This window comes from Pavona decussata, unplaced genomic scaffold (assembly GCF_977016875.1).
Source record: "Pavona decussata unplaced genomic scaffold, jaPavDecu1.1 SCAFFOLD_602, whole genome shotgun sequence".
Taxonomy (NCBI): domain Eukaryota; kingdom Metazoa; phylum Cnidaria; class Anthozoa; order Scleractinia; family Agariciidae; genus Pavona; species Pavona decussata.
This window is the reverse complement of record NW_028145860.1, coordinates 2700430-2715057: the sequence shown is the minus strand read 5'-3', so window position 1 is coordinate 2715057 and position 14628 is coordinate 2700430. Positions and strand designations below refer to the sequence as shown.

Sequence of the window (14628 nt, the reverse complement as noted above, 5' to 3'; positions counted from 1 at the left end):
AAAGTCTAAGTATATTATAAGTGATACACTGGAATAACAATAGAACACGCATTGCTCAACTCAGATGATAATTCCAAATATTTATATACGTTTTTAAATAAGGCTTGTAGCGTACTTTGCCCACTAAACTTTTCAAAAATACAAACTGCAACATTAAATTGCAAAACTAATGCTATTAATTTCAAACAGATTAGATTTTAACGTCATGAATCCGGCGCAAAATTAAGTTGGCGGAGACATTTTATGCAAACAAACTTCAGACTAGGATACGATTCCATTTTAAGCAATAGCGATCCATGGCAAGGAATGAGGGATACGAGTGGGCGTAGCTGACTACATCAGGGCCCTTCAATTTCCTTTATGCCTTTTGTTTAAGCTATTGACTACTGCGTACCACAGATCGCATCATAATGGAACAAAGGCAACATTTATCCGTCAATATTCGATCACACAATGCACTGTTTGGTTGCCATTTTTAAATGTTGGGTACTGTACTATACTATACTATACTATACTATACTATACTATACTATACTATACTATACTATACTATACTATACTATACTATACTATACTATACTATACTATACTATATATACTTGATCAAATACAGTGATCATGAGAACAGAGAAATTGACCACATAGGATTTCTAGATGTTTAAGCAATTTCTCCCAACTGGCACCACAAAAATGTGAAGAGAAGAAAATAGCAAGGAGAATTTGGATGTTGACATTGGGTTTTTTAGGTCAATCCATTAAAAAACGGCGTTAGCATTTGCAAAGAGTATTGTATAGTTTTCTTTACTGTAGAGTATATGTGAGTCCTGTCGCCATAAGGGTGGCATTTGATTTCGGGATAACTGAATAACAAGTTCGTTTCTGGAAGATTATTATTCTCTTCCATTGTCTTGTTTTAAAACAAACCACTATCATCTAAAAAAATCTTATTGACTCTCGATATCATAGAATAAATGCGAAAGTAATATTGATACCTATAACCAACTCCTTCATTCATTCAGCAGTGAAAATTAGTTCAATGGCCGATTATTCCACGGACAGTTGGGTTATTTCTTGGTAACATTTTTCGGCTGTGGGGCGCTCGTCTGGGGTTTGAGCCCAACACTGCTTCATCAACTGATCCCAGCGACCAGGAGGCTGCTTGCAATTTGTCAAGGGCTCCGGACGACTACCCTTATCCACCATGGCAAAGAAATCGTCCAACGATTCGACTGTAATTATTATATTAGCGAAAGCCTGTTGTCCATACCACATCTCCCACAAGATTATGCCCAGGCTGTAGATGTCAGCTTTGCAGTCATACACCTCGGAATGAAAGACTTCGGGTGCCATGTAAACGGGCGTCCCAGCAAACGTGCCTGTGATATCGACTGCTGGTTTGGATACGCCTACGTCAGTGACCTTGACATTGTCATCTTCTGTTACCTTAGGTGAATATAAATGAAAACAGCGTTCATTATTTTCATTCGAAAATTGAAGGTCGGTAACCTTTGTTAAACTTTATAGGCAGGGATGCACCATTCCTAAAAACCAGTTTCTCAAAAAAAAACATTGATTTCCGTGTAATCCTTCAAAAGTTGTATTAAAGAATCAGTCCCCATCTTAAGGGGAATGGCTTTTGTTGCTTTATCTATGAAAGAGTGAAGTAACTTCAATTCAAAAATGTTGTTTTTCAAAAAATATATATATTTACTTAAGGTAAGTGTATAGTGTTGTCAGTAACCGTCTCTACCCACGTCATCCAAACAAGACATATTTTTATTTTTGGGAGGGATGGCAACTACATTTATATGTGCCCTTGATCTGAGAATGATGTACTATTCGTTCAGTGACACAGGCATACTCGGAATTCTCTCAACATAAGTCGAACCTATGACCATCTGATGACTAGTTCCTATGCTCTACCACTACCTATAGGAGACTTATGGGAACAAGGCCATTAAACACCTGGCATTCTGCAAAGGTTTGACTGTCGATGTGTGGTATGTAAGAATTGGATTAAAATTGATGCTACATTTAAAGCCTAGTAAAAAATGGGAATGAAAACAGATGTAGTATTTGTGCAATTAGTGACACAGCCATGCTGTCTTGATGCTAGTAAAAAAATAACTACTGTGTTATTACGCCAAGATATGCTACTCTAAATGTTTCATACCAAGATGTTCTCTAGCTTGAGATCTCTGTGGACAACTCCTTGTTTATGTATGTAAGCCAGAGCAGCAGTGATCTGTTTTGCCCAGCAGCAGTTGACAACTGAAGGATTTCCTGACTTCCCAGGGATGCATTCGAGGTTGGTAAAAATGCGGCTCTAAATTTTTTTTACACTTTTCCATGACGAGGATGACTCTAATTTTGTCCATATTCTTCAGCAGTGATGTGCCATAGAACTTAACGATGTTAGGGTGCTCTAATTTTCTGATGGAGATAAGTTAAAAAAAAAAGCGATGAGGAGTAACAGTGTAACTTTCCAGCAAACGTTAATGGCAAACATTTAAGGAAGTCATGATGGTTTCAAAAGAGGCTTACTCGGCGGACCCAAAGAAATAAGTTGTTTTGTGGCGAGACCGTAAATTTGACAATGGTTTACAGTCAACCCAGGTCACGGGTGAACAGAATTTCCAAGAATGAAATGAACATTCGAATTTCTCTTTGTAATGTCCGACGTGTGAATGGAATGTTGGACATTTCTCTAAAAATCGTTCCGAAAAAGACGCATTAACTGAAAAAAAGATTCAAAATACTTGAGAAACGATTGTTATTCTTGAAATATTCAATTTTGCAATGTAAAGAAAAATGCATAGCTTTATCCTGTCAATAAGCTAGGGAAATTTATGCGGGAACTCTGAAATCTCGTTGGCGATGTTCAAAACTGACATGTAAATTTCAAAACTCCGTTCAAATTTCGAAAATACCGTTCACGCGTGACCTGGGTTGACTGTAACCAGTTATATTTCACGCGGGAATCACGCCATGTTTCACCTTATTACTCTGCTCAACGCGATCAAAAGTTTGCACTGCAGTGACAATTCATTCCATTGCATCTTTTTTTCTCACGCATTTTTTTCCTTGGGCCCATCTCTGATATTAACTGATAGATTTGGGCGTGAACTCTCTTAAATTTATAACTATTGAAAACATTCGTTTACGGCAAACTTGAATACGTTCGGATGATACAGTAATAGAGAAAATTGCCCACCTCCGAAGCTGTATCTCTCTCATGGTCTCACTAGCGTTTGTTTCATCGAGAGCTTTGTTGCCCACCTTTAGTACCAATGGCATTGGTCGGTCGGCTCCACGCTTTCTCATCGTTCCTTTGTACACAGAAGCAAAAGCACCGCAGCCAAGGCGGTGAGACGCGTCCTCTTTCCAATCCAGTTCTTCGCTGCTGATTTCATTGGGACAAACGTCTGTGAATCCAAATACTGCCAGCTGCCCTCGAAGTTCAGAACCCTCGTTCATTATCGGCTGATACGTTTCTTCTATTTTCTCTTGCGAAGGCGTTTCATTAATGAGTTGCTCACATAGCATCCTGTCAGCCTGGATCAGTTCTGGGATGCGGGCTTCAATCTGCTTTAGACACAGCGTAGCATCTTCTAACTGTCTCCTTATGAACGTCTCAAGCGAAACTTCATTCTTGGCTTCATGGAGATATTCTGCGGATAGTTTGGCCATGTAAGCGCATTTGTCTGCTTCGTATTTCTCGATTTTCCTTATGCCTTCCATCTGTTCTTTAATAACAATGACACCGACAATAGGAGTACTAATCACACAACATACGAGGAGAAGTCCAAAACCAAGTGATAGCCAGATAGGACTTGTGACGTAAATAAACCCATCCAAGAGGACATTTCGTGGAACGTTAACATGGTCAGATGTGACAGCAGTTTGGAGATTCTGTAGCTGCTCTTCAACATATTGATAGCGCTGCTGAAAGTGCTTCACAAGGGATTCCCTAGCACTTGTGAAGACTTGGTTGTCTTCTTCCCATTGCTCAATGATTTCTCGCAGCCGCCTGGATAATACTTCCGTGATTTTTGTTTCCGTTACTTTCCAAGCACGTCCTTCCCAAGGATATTCTACCTTTGGAACTTCATCCAAAGTCCAAGACGTGAAGCGGACTTTAACTTCTTCAGACGAGAGGTAGTTAGCGAGCTTCCGCTTAGCATTATCGACGCAATCCTGTAAATAATTATTAAGTTCTTCTATCACCTTGCTTTGCCGCGTTTCCATGACCTTCAAGCGAGCAAGAATCTTCTTCATTCTTAGAAGAACCCTTTCCCGATCTCTGGGAGCGTTTTTGACAAATGCTTTTGCTTGGAAGACTATCCGCGATAGAAGGTTATCTAGCCATCTAAAACATAAAATATTATCTAAGATTTTTAACACTTTCTTATGGTCAGTTGTCGGGATAATCCACCTCAATTCTCAAGGCATAATTAAAAATGGGTCAACAAAATTGATTAGAAATCGCGTTTCCTGACTAGAAACTTAAAGGGATTGGCTCCTATTTCAAAGTTTCATTGCAAACAAATGATAGGGAGGGTGATCGATTCTTTTTATGGCATTTTTCAACAGTTTACCTTAAAGTGAACAATCAAACAGCGTTTCACGAGCATATGTCGTCAGTTAGATAGCATCGCTCTTAATCGGATATTGAGACAATCTCAGTTGTGTGAGGTAAAGTAATATCAATCGTTGGAATAATAAGATGAACGTACAACGTTTTATGATGTCCTTCTTATATCCAGTAGGAACATAGAAAGGTAGTACACATATGCACGAAGTTTACCTTACCCCGATAACAAAATTCACAACGAAATCTTGCAAAGGAAATCCGAAGAAAATGGATTTTCTTTCTTATGGCTTTCAAACAACGGACATGACCTTACAAGCACCACGTGAACGTACATGACAAGACGTAACTAATCAATGAACAATGACAACTACGAATGATCGATAGACAATCAATGAGTAATCAGCTGTTTAGTCATTTATTATTACTGATATTCAAAACGTGATCGATGACTATTGTGAGGGACTCATCGATCCCATTGTTCATGTATTGGTTACTCACTGATTAATCATTGTCTATCTACTTACCTCCAATGAATTTCCAGTCGGGCCTCGATGCTCTTCAAGACCACACTTCTCATACCGTTCATGAGGGAGTCAAATTCTTCGGTGATAATCCCGAAGTTCTGTCCTTTAGTAGCTTTCATGGTCGACATGTAGATAATCTGTGACTCCGGGTCAAGGCCAGGCCAGCACCGTTGCAGATTTCTGACCACGTGGTTCTCTACTTCTTTAACTTCCTCCTCTGGCACTTGGTCCCACTTGTTGCACACGAACAAAGCACACTTGGATTGTAATTCCCGCTGTTCCTCAAGCGACAAGCTCCGAACTTCTTCCAGCAGTTTTTCAAGCTGTGAGTGTACAGTGATGATTATTAGCTCTTCTAGAATTATCATCCTGATCAGTGCTCTATTATGATAACAAAACCAAAAATGGCTCAAACGATAATCCTTTACCATAATGCTTGGTATTATTTATTGCATATTTATTTGCACTGCACATCTTTCTCACCAACTAAGCTCACTGAAGAAATAATTTCTCGTACGTTTGTGTCTTCTTTGAGCTAAAGACGTCAATTTTAAATAAGTTAACAAGGTTATTAATTTTAATTATCACTTTGAACAGCTAGAGATGTATCTGTGTGTGAAAAGATGAAAATGAAGTGAAGTTCTCAATAGAAATTGCCGTACTTCTACAGATACAGGAAGTTGTATGAATCATCTTTGGCTACATTTAATCAGGATGGAAATAATTTACAGCCCATTTTCTCAAGGTTCTTTCTATTAATACCAAAATCCCTATAAAAGGAATAAGATTTTTTTCTTTGCATGATCACTTTTTATTTTTCCTCTTGGTACTCTAAGAGCAGTCTCGAGTTTGAGCATAGTTTCTTTGCCAAAAATCTCACCTTATGCAATTTCCCTAAAATTTCAACAAAATCCCGGTCATAATACCCCTTAAAGACATCATTTTAAAGTTTGAGTTAAATCATGGTTTAATTTTGCCATATAGCCATATATTGAATACTTGGAACAGGGGATGTCATACAAATGCTCTTTTTTGTCTTCCACCTGTGAAGGATAAAACGCCCTCGTCTTAGCTAGAAATTGGGAAACATACTTTCTAGATTAATGAGAGTAGCGATATTACTTACTCTGTCTTTCTGAACTCCTCCAGCGTTGGCACTGTTGATGACATAGATAAACGCAAAGGCTTGAGGCAAATACTGTGTAACAATCTGGTCCATGATATCAGACTCGCCGACTCCAGGACTGTCAATTATAACTACACCTTTCTAAAACACAGAACCAAAACGATGATTTAGTTATATATTAAAGTGCCCCTAACCCTTCAATTCGTTTTCTTTTGGTAGATTTCCATATTTGTGAAGAACTCATTTTGGAAAATTGTTTTTAGAAATATTGAATCCTTTTTATTTCACGAGCGCTAAAAGTTACTGAAATTTTTAAATTTTTGCGCCCTTTAAGCCCCGCTGGACAATTTTTTGTCTCGTGGGCTCATTAGGAACGAGCCAATGAGAAGCGTCTGATATTTGACACTTTCTTAGCTGTGACGTAAGAAAAGGACACCAGAAGGATTCAGAAGGAATGTAATGCATGCTGATTCCTTTCTCTACATTTCGAGAGTTGCTGCATCCAAAAACCACACATTTTTCAACCATTTTCTCTGTTTACAATTGAAGCATTACCGCGAATCTTCGGATATTTTTGCACAATGTCCTTTTCTTACGTCACGCTGCATATTTGGCTGAGTGGGGGACTAATGCGAAAGATAATAATAATAAATAATAATAATAACTACTTATATAGCGCTTATCCAGTTCTGTTCTAAGCGCTTTACAAAGTAAAAATCATATTTGTTTAAAATAATTCGAAAAAAGATGAGTCTTAAGTTTACGTTTAAAAACATTTAAATTGTCGCAATTACGGTGTCGATAGGTAGTTTGTTCCAGAGTTCTGGGGCCGAAACAGCGAAAGCTCTGGAGCCATACGACTTTAGATTATGGTTCACATGACATAGGCGAAATGTGTCAGACGACGATCGGAGCGTTCTTGAAGTTGTAGAGCGGCGTATCAGGTCTTGTATGTAGATGGGGGACTGTTGGTGAAGAGCTTTATGGGTGAGCAGAATTATTTTGAATTTGATTCGCTCGGAAACTGGAAGCCAGTGGAGTTCAAATAAAATAGGGGTTATGTGGTCATACTTGCGAGAGCCTGTGATCAGTCGAGCCGCGGCATTCTGTACTGACTGAAGCTTTTTAATGACATATTTCGGAACATTGTATAAGAGAGAGTTACAGTGATCCAACTTGGAGGTTATAAAAGCGTGGACTAGAGTCTCAGTGGTTGTAGTGGATAGCAATTTTCTTATACGAGAGATGTTTCGAAGATGATAGAAGGCAGATTTACAAACAGAATTAACATGAGGGAGCATCGACATAGTACTATCAAAAACGACACCAATGTTTCTGGAACATAGAGACGGCTGAATTGTATCAGATCCAAAACGAAGTGGAGGTAGAGACTGTTGAGGGCAATACTTTGAATAGAGGTAGAGAAGTTCGGTTTTGTCTTTGTTTAGTTTCAGCTTGTTTAAGGACATCCACTGATCAAGGTCAGATAAACATTTCTCAATTTTAGCGATGCTGTTGGTTAGTTCCAGATCGTCATTAGTAGAAAAGGAAATATACAACTGAGTATCATCGGCGTAGAAATGAAATTGCATGTCGTGGAGACGTAGAATGTCGGCAAGTGGAGCAGTGTAAAGGAGGTAGAGAATGGGCCCAAGAACGGAGCCTTGAGGTACTCCACATTTGAGCTCAAGAGACTGTGACTTCCTCCCGTCAATTAAGACAACCTTCGTGCGGTTAGTAAGGTAGGAGCGGAGCCAATCGAGTGCAGTGCCACATATAGAGAATTTGGAGTTCAATCTTTTGAGCAATATTTCGTGGTCGACAGTGTCAAATGCAGCGGAGAGATCAAGTAGCAGGAGCATGACACAGTGACGATTATCAATAGCACGCAAAATATCATTATGAACGCGAACGAGGGCAGTTTCGCAGCTGTGAAAGAGTTTGTAGGCTGATTGTAGCGGCTCTGTTAGTTGGTTAAAATCAAGGTAAGCTTGAAGACGCACAGCGACAACCTTCTCAATAACTTTGGAGATAACCTTGAGGTTCGAGATAGGCCTAAAATTATCGAGAACTTCATGATCCAGATTTGGTTTCTTTAGTAGAGGTGTTAAAACGGCGTTTTTAAGAGACGAAGGCAAATGACCAGATTCCAGCGACAGGTTTACAATCCTACAAATAGATGGTAATAGCAAGTCGAAGTGTTCTTTCAGTAACGTGGCAGGTAAAGGGTCTAGACAGCATGATTTCTGTACAACAGAACAAGCAATTTTCGATAGTTCGGAATTCGAGGTGGGTGAAAAATTGCTAAGCTCACAATCAATGGTGGAAATGTCCAAGGTGGAAAAGAATTCAGGAATTTCTGGAGGAGTAGGTGTGTTTCTGATGCGGGTTATTTTATTTTCAAAAAAGGTGACAAATGTGTTAGCGAGATCCTCAGCCGAGGAGCTGGTTGGGAAGCTTTTCTCTGCTTTCCTGTGGAGGAGACGGTCAATTGAACGAAACAGGGCTTTGTTGTCTTTGCCAGCCTCCGAAATGAGATTAGAGTAGTAACCCATTTTTGACTCGAAAATGATATTCCGAATAACAGCGCGTTGATTTGCATAGTGTCGATAGTCTGATTCAAGTTTGGAGCGTCGCCAGCGCCTTTCAAGCTTGCGGCAAGATAGGTGAAAATATCGACAAGACTGCCTTCACTTCTAGCGCTCGTAAAAAAAAAGGATTCAATATTTCTCAAAAATTTTTTCGAAAATGAGTTCTTGAAAGATATGGAAATCTACCAAAAGAAAACACATTGAAGGGTTAGGGGCACTTTAAGAAGCTTAAATCATACATAAATTACCTTTCAGCCAAACAATTGTTATGCGGGACTGAAGCTCAAAAGGCGAAAATACAAAACTGAATGCAAGGCTGGCACTTCGACAAAGGGCAGATTTATTAGTGGCCAATATTTCGACTAATAGAATTAGTCTTCCTCAGGGCCAGAGCTATACTGAAGGAAAATATAATAACGGCTCCTTAAATTAAAGTTTGAAAAATACATGGAAAAACATGATTGGCTAATGCATGATATGATGACAGCGTGCTTGTAAATATGAGATAACAAAAATATAGTAACGGCTCCTAAAATTAAAATTTGAAAAAATACATGCAAAAAAATGATAGGCTAATACATGACATGAAGACAGCGTACTTGTTAATATGAGATAACAAAAATATAGAAGTGTATAATCAAGGTTCAGCGTTCGTTTTTCCTGTTAATGCCTTCTGGAGATAACGTTTTCCCTCTATAAATTAGAAAAGCCTCGCGTGCCTTACGGCGGGAGGCATTGATGGTGGGTTGTAGTTCGAGAGGGATAAGTCGCATGTCCGCAGAAGAGTGACCTGGTAAGTTGAAGTGTGTAAGGACTGCTGCTGTGGAGTTGGCGTGATGTGGGTTGTTTGTCGCTTGTCTGTGTTCTGTGAACCTTTCACGGATCGTGCGTTTGGCTTCCCCTATATACTGTTTCCGTGAAAGGTTCACAGAACACAGACAAGCGACAAACAACCCACATCACGCCAACTCCACAGCAGCAGTCTCTACACACTTCAACTTACCAGGTCACTCTTCTGCGGACATGCGACTTATCCTTCTCGAACTGCAACCCACCATCAATGCCTCCCGCCGTAAGGCACGCGAGGCTTTTCTAATTTATAGAGGGAAAACGTTATCTCCAGAAGGCATTAACAGGAAAAACGAACGCTGAACCTTGATTATACACTTCTATATTTTTGTTATCTCATATTAACAAGTACGCTGTCTTCATGTCATGTATTAGCCTATCATTTTTTTTGCATGTATTTTTTCAAATTTTAATTTTAGGAGCCGTTATTATATTTTTGTTATCTAATATTTACAAGCACGCTGTCATCATATCATGCATTAGCCAATCATGTTTTTCCATGTATTTTTCAAACTTTAATTTAAGGAGCCGTTATTATATTTTCCTTCAGTATAGCTCTGGCCCTGAGGAAGACTAATTCTATTAGTCGAAATATTGGCCACTAATAAATCTGCCCTTTGCCGTAGTGCCAGCCTTGCATTCAGTTTTGTATTTTCACGTTCAAGTAACGCCTGACACGAGGTCTTTCACAAGAGAGATCCGGCAAAATTACCAGCAAGTTTAATTCCTGCGTTGTGTGGACCTCTGCATTCAAACGTTTTCAAAAGGCGGCTATATCACGGCGTATCCAAGAGCTTAATGGCGAGAGTCGTTTCCGTCGTACTACCCACTTCTACTGTACTCTTCTTAATGCCGATAGAAACGTGTGCCACATGTTGCTGGAACACGTACAGTAAATAAAATTCAACAGTTTCAATTATTGCTAGGAAATAACTACCTCCAAAAGACTGTGGGGACAAAAGAGTTCAATCTTCTTGTAAATTGAGCCCTTCTCGCGTTCACTCTTCACGTGGACAAAAGGCAAGATCTGTTGAAGGTAGCTCTACCCTGTGGACTCCGTCGGAAGTTCTCGCCAAGGGATGTCCTTTGTTTGAAGTCCTGTTTCAGGATCCTTGTCTTTAAAGTGAGCCACAATTTTGCGTTCCTCTCCGAACTTGAGTTCGCATATAGTGGAAGTTGTGCTGAGAACAGAATATGGAAGAAGCTCCTCTCCGAGAATAAGATTCACCAAACTGCTTTTCCCGGAGCCTGTCTCACCTACAAAGCCGGATATGAAAATGATCGTCGTTAGAATCTCAGTGTGTGAGAGTACTTATGACCTGTGTACGATAGAATGCATGACTTACTTTAGTTCAGTCGTCATACAAATCCCCAAATAATTTATTTTCCAAGGCACAAGGTATAAAGTTTGACTCAGCCTTTTCAAGTTGCAATCTATTTGGCATTCATTTTATCCGGGCCCAAAGATATTTATAAATAACATCTTCGTACACGCACAGGCAGAGAAACGTCTACCCGCAAAACTGGCCGAGTTGAGGGGAGCAGGAGGAAAGAGAGCTATCTCAAAAAAAGGTACTGGAAATAGCACATTCTGTTTTAAAATGCAACAAAATTTCATTCCCTTCCAAAAGGTATTTGTATTTTTCTAAATGTTCGTTTGGTTCTAAAACACACTTTGATGGTAGTTGTTAAGGCTGGGGCAATTTTCAGTTTTGTCCATTGGCCAACTTTATTTAAAAGCTTTGTTTCTGAGCCCCCTCAATTATTTCTAAGTCTTTATAAATAAAAATATTTGATGAATGTATGACCTTTTCCCGTAAAAAAGTTACAGTGGCTGACAACTAAATATTACCTGCCACCAGAAGGAAGTATTCCCTGCGAGCCAGTTGCAATTTGTGGTTCTCCATCTTTTCTTTAACGTTGCTCACGTTTTTATGTAGCAAATTAAACATTTTGTCATCCATTTTATTCAGGATTTTCTCGGCGTCGATAAAAAGTTCCAATAAACTGCCCCTTTTCCTTGCATCGTTATCTTTAGCTTCTGACAAAATGGAAAAAGCCTGAAGAAAGAAAACCGATCAGTGCACATAACCTAGCTCAGACTGAAATGGCAAATAAGTAGCGGCAGCAGCATTCGCTATGGTAGTCAATATAGTGTTAGTACTCCAAGAGTACTATTACTGTAATGATGTTTTTAGAAGTAGAAGTGGTTGCAGTAGCCGTGTGTCTCGATCAAGAGACAATGATCATTCGCCCTCAAGCTGTGGCACTCAGTTCTACAAATTAAGAATAGAGTCATTTGTGGCGTTCGTCTTTTCGAACCAGTTTTGGAATTCCCCTTCCAACTTTTCCCGTATCTAAAAATACAAAGAGCAACTTATCCCGGTCTATTCAACTACCTCTGGCAAAGCATTGTGTTAAACAGTAAAGGAGATTCAATCTTAAAGGGGAAGGGTCATGGGGTTTTTGGCCGCTTTTGTCAAAAATAGTGAAATAAGATCTTCACTTAATTGTAAAATAATTCTAGAACAACTAGAAGAAAGAAATCAACTCAATTATTGAAAGGAACAACTCGTTATCTGTTCTAGCGCCTTTTGGAAATAAAAATGCAAAAACTTGAAAAACGTTAGCCTAACATTTTTCAAGTTTAAATCCATTCCGACCTATTCTGTCTCTGGCCACAGGTACTAATTGACAGTTTTATTGCACCGGGGGGATAATTTATAACAAAGCTAGATAATTATATTTTTGTTTCTGTTGACAGACAAACATTTTTGGGTTTGGAAATGACATCGAATTCTCGTGATACTTCCCCTTTAAAGTCGAATGAGAAAGTGTTTCATTCCTTGATGATATCAAATATACTTTTGGTGGATTTCTATACTGAAACTAAAAAGTAGAACAACTTGAATTCTCTGTAATAAATCAGTTTTCGTCTTATGAAGCATAAGCAAAATCTAGACTCGTGAAAATACATCTCATTACGTTTTGAAATAGCTTCGACTGATAATGGATGATTTTTTGTTAGCAGTGTAACATCCTTAACTTTTTAAGACTGTAGACTTCCGCCACTGTTGTTTTTTATCTTCTTTTGTTTACCTAAATAGGATGTTGTAAGAATTTGACAAATTTACATTAGATTAATTTCATAATTGGAAACTAAAGGCTTCTTATTGAAGTCTAAAAAAAATCATTGTGCTAGTTTGCTTTTGTATTTACATAAGAGAGAAAAAGCTTTACTATTTTCATTGATTCTGGGAAAAGATGACCCACTTCCGGGAATATGAGAAGATGAAACAACTATTAAGCTGTATGTAGATCAATGTGTCAAAATACCTTCTTTTGTTGGTTCTTCACCTAAAAATCTTCTTATTTCGAACAACAGTAAGGCGAAGCCACCGTATGTTCTTGCAGCCGCAGATGACAATCAAAATAATTAATTGAGCTGGACGACAGGAACAGGTTTACGAAGAAATATTTGCAATTGCTTAATCTTATATTTAGAAGATTTGTGAGTAGATGTTTTGCAGTTGTTTACACTGCTGCGTTCGATTCATGTCGCATGAATTTCCAGCTCTGAAGACGACACTGACAGACTGATGAATATACGTCACCTCAGTAGACATCACGAGACTGATCGAAAGCGAGAGTCAGACTAATTTCAGCCCCTAACAATCTAACAGTTGACGCTAACAATTGACGCTGAAACATTTCCAAAACTTCCATCACATATCCTCTACGTAGAACGTGGGGGTCAAAGCCTTAAAAGACGTCCCAATTAAGAAACGTCCATGAAATATAAAATATGATATAAAGTATGCCAGTGCATTGCTGGGCTAATTCTTCGCATCAATGGAAACACGTTACCTGCTACACAGCTAAATCCAGTCCTTTTCTATGGCTCTTTAGATTTCTTTTTTAACTGGAAATTTGAAACTCTAAGAATATTGTAAACAAAGTTCGTGTCCGGTCTGGGTATTAAGTTGACTTCCAACAATTCCGGGAAAGGCTCTGACAAATTTAAAGTTATGTTGTCGCCATACATTGTAATTCTGTTGATTCAAAAAATCATCTTGATCTCAATTATAATTACTTTTCTCTGTAATATTCAACTATGACTCGTCTGTAGACAAATTTGTATGACCAAGACAATAAAGCATGTAATACGGGGTATCGCGTCGTCAGTGACAAGAATAGATCAGGTTCACGTTTCGTTTACTTCCGTGCACATACCTTACTACCGATACCTATTTACTACTGTTTAGTTTTGGCTCTTAAAATACCTGTCCTGCAGTCCAACTGGGCTTTTTTGCTGACTGGTGCAGTTCATCTTTTACTCGGTCTTTCATTTCCTGCAACGTTTTTAATCCTTTGCACGAAATACCAAGCGCTGCCATCGCTTGAAACATGTCTGCTATATCATCGATTTCGTCAATGGTTTTCGATTTACCTGACGCCATTTTGAATCGGATAGAAGCTTAATTATTGAAGAAGTGAAAGGCTTTATAAAAGAAAGGCTTTTCAAGGACGAATATTTCGCTGCCCCGATCTTTGAAGCTCCATCGTTGCGTAAACCCAGGAATGCAGTACGCAAACAAATGATCAGTCCTGGGGTTGTAATGGTAGGGTGGTAGAGAGGGGTCATTTTCTGCCATCTGTATATTGTAATTTCAGATCTTGCTATTGAGGGTTGGCTGATACTGATGCAAACATAATTGTTAAATCGTGATTGTACGGGGTAGGTTTTTTCGTCGGAGGGTAATTCCCAACACACATGACTGCACTCGCGCGTTCAGCATCAATGACCTCATTAAAGATTCCGTTTAAGCTACAATGAAATTTTAAGATGCCTCCCCTCGCCCAAATAAACATGACTCGATTCAAAGTCCCTTTCCCCCTCCCTTGCGAAGCACAACCAATCACGAAATCACTTGCTCCAAACAC

At 38.9% G+C, this 14628-nt stretch overlaps 2 protein-coding genes and 1 pseudogene across 4 annotated transcripts in view; all 3 read right to left on the bottom strand.

Annotated features, from left to right (window-relative positions):
* Positions 1 to 14628, bottom strand: part of LOC146449373 (uncharacterized) — a 63532-nt gene that overhangs the window by 737 nt on the left and 48167 nt on the right. The gene's annotated exons all lie outside the window — the stretch shown is intronic.
* Positions 1 to 14628, bottom strand: part of LOC146449377 (uncharacterized) — a 61023-nt gene that overhangs the window by 27356 nt on the left and 19039 nt on the right. The gene's annotated exons all lie outside the window — the stretch shown is intronic.
* Positions 1022 to 14291, bottom strand: LOC146449379 (uncharacterized; annotated as a pseudogene). The gene is made up of 8 exons (XR_014860591.1): positions 13968 to 14291; positions 11537 to 11744; positions 10622 to 10941; positions 6245 to 6385; positions 5119 to 5441; positions 3215 to 4369; positions 2174 to 2433; positions 1022 to 1443 (listed from the first exon to the last, which is right to left on the bottom strand). The product of XR_014860591.1 is annotated as an uncharacterized LOC146449379 (transcript).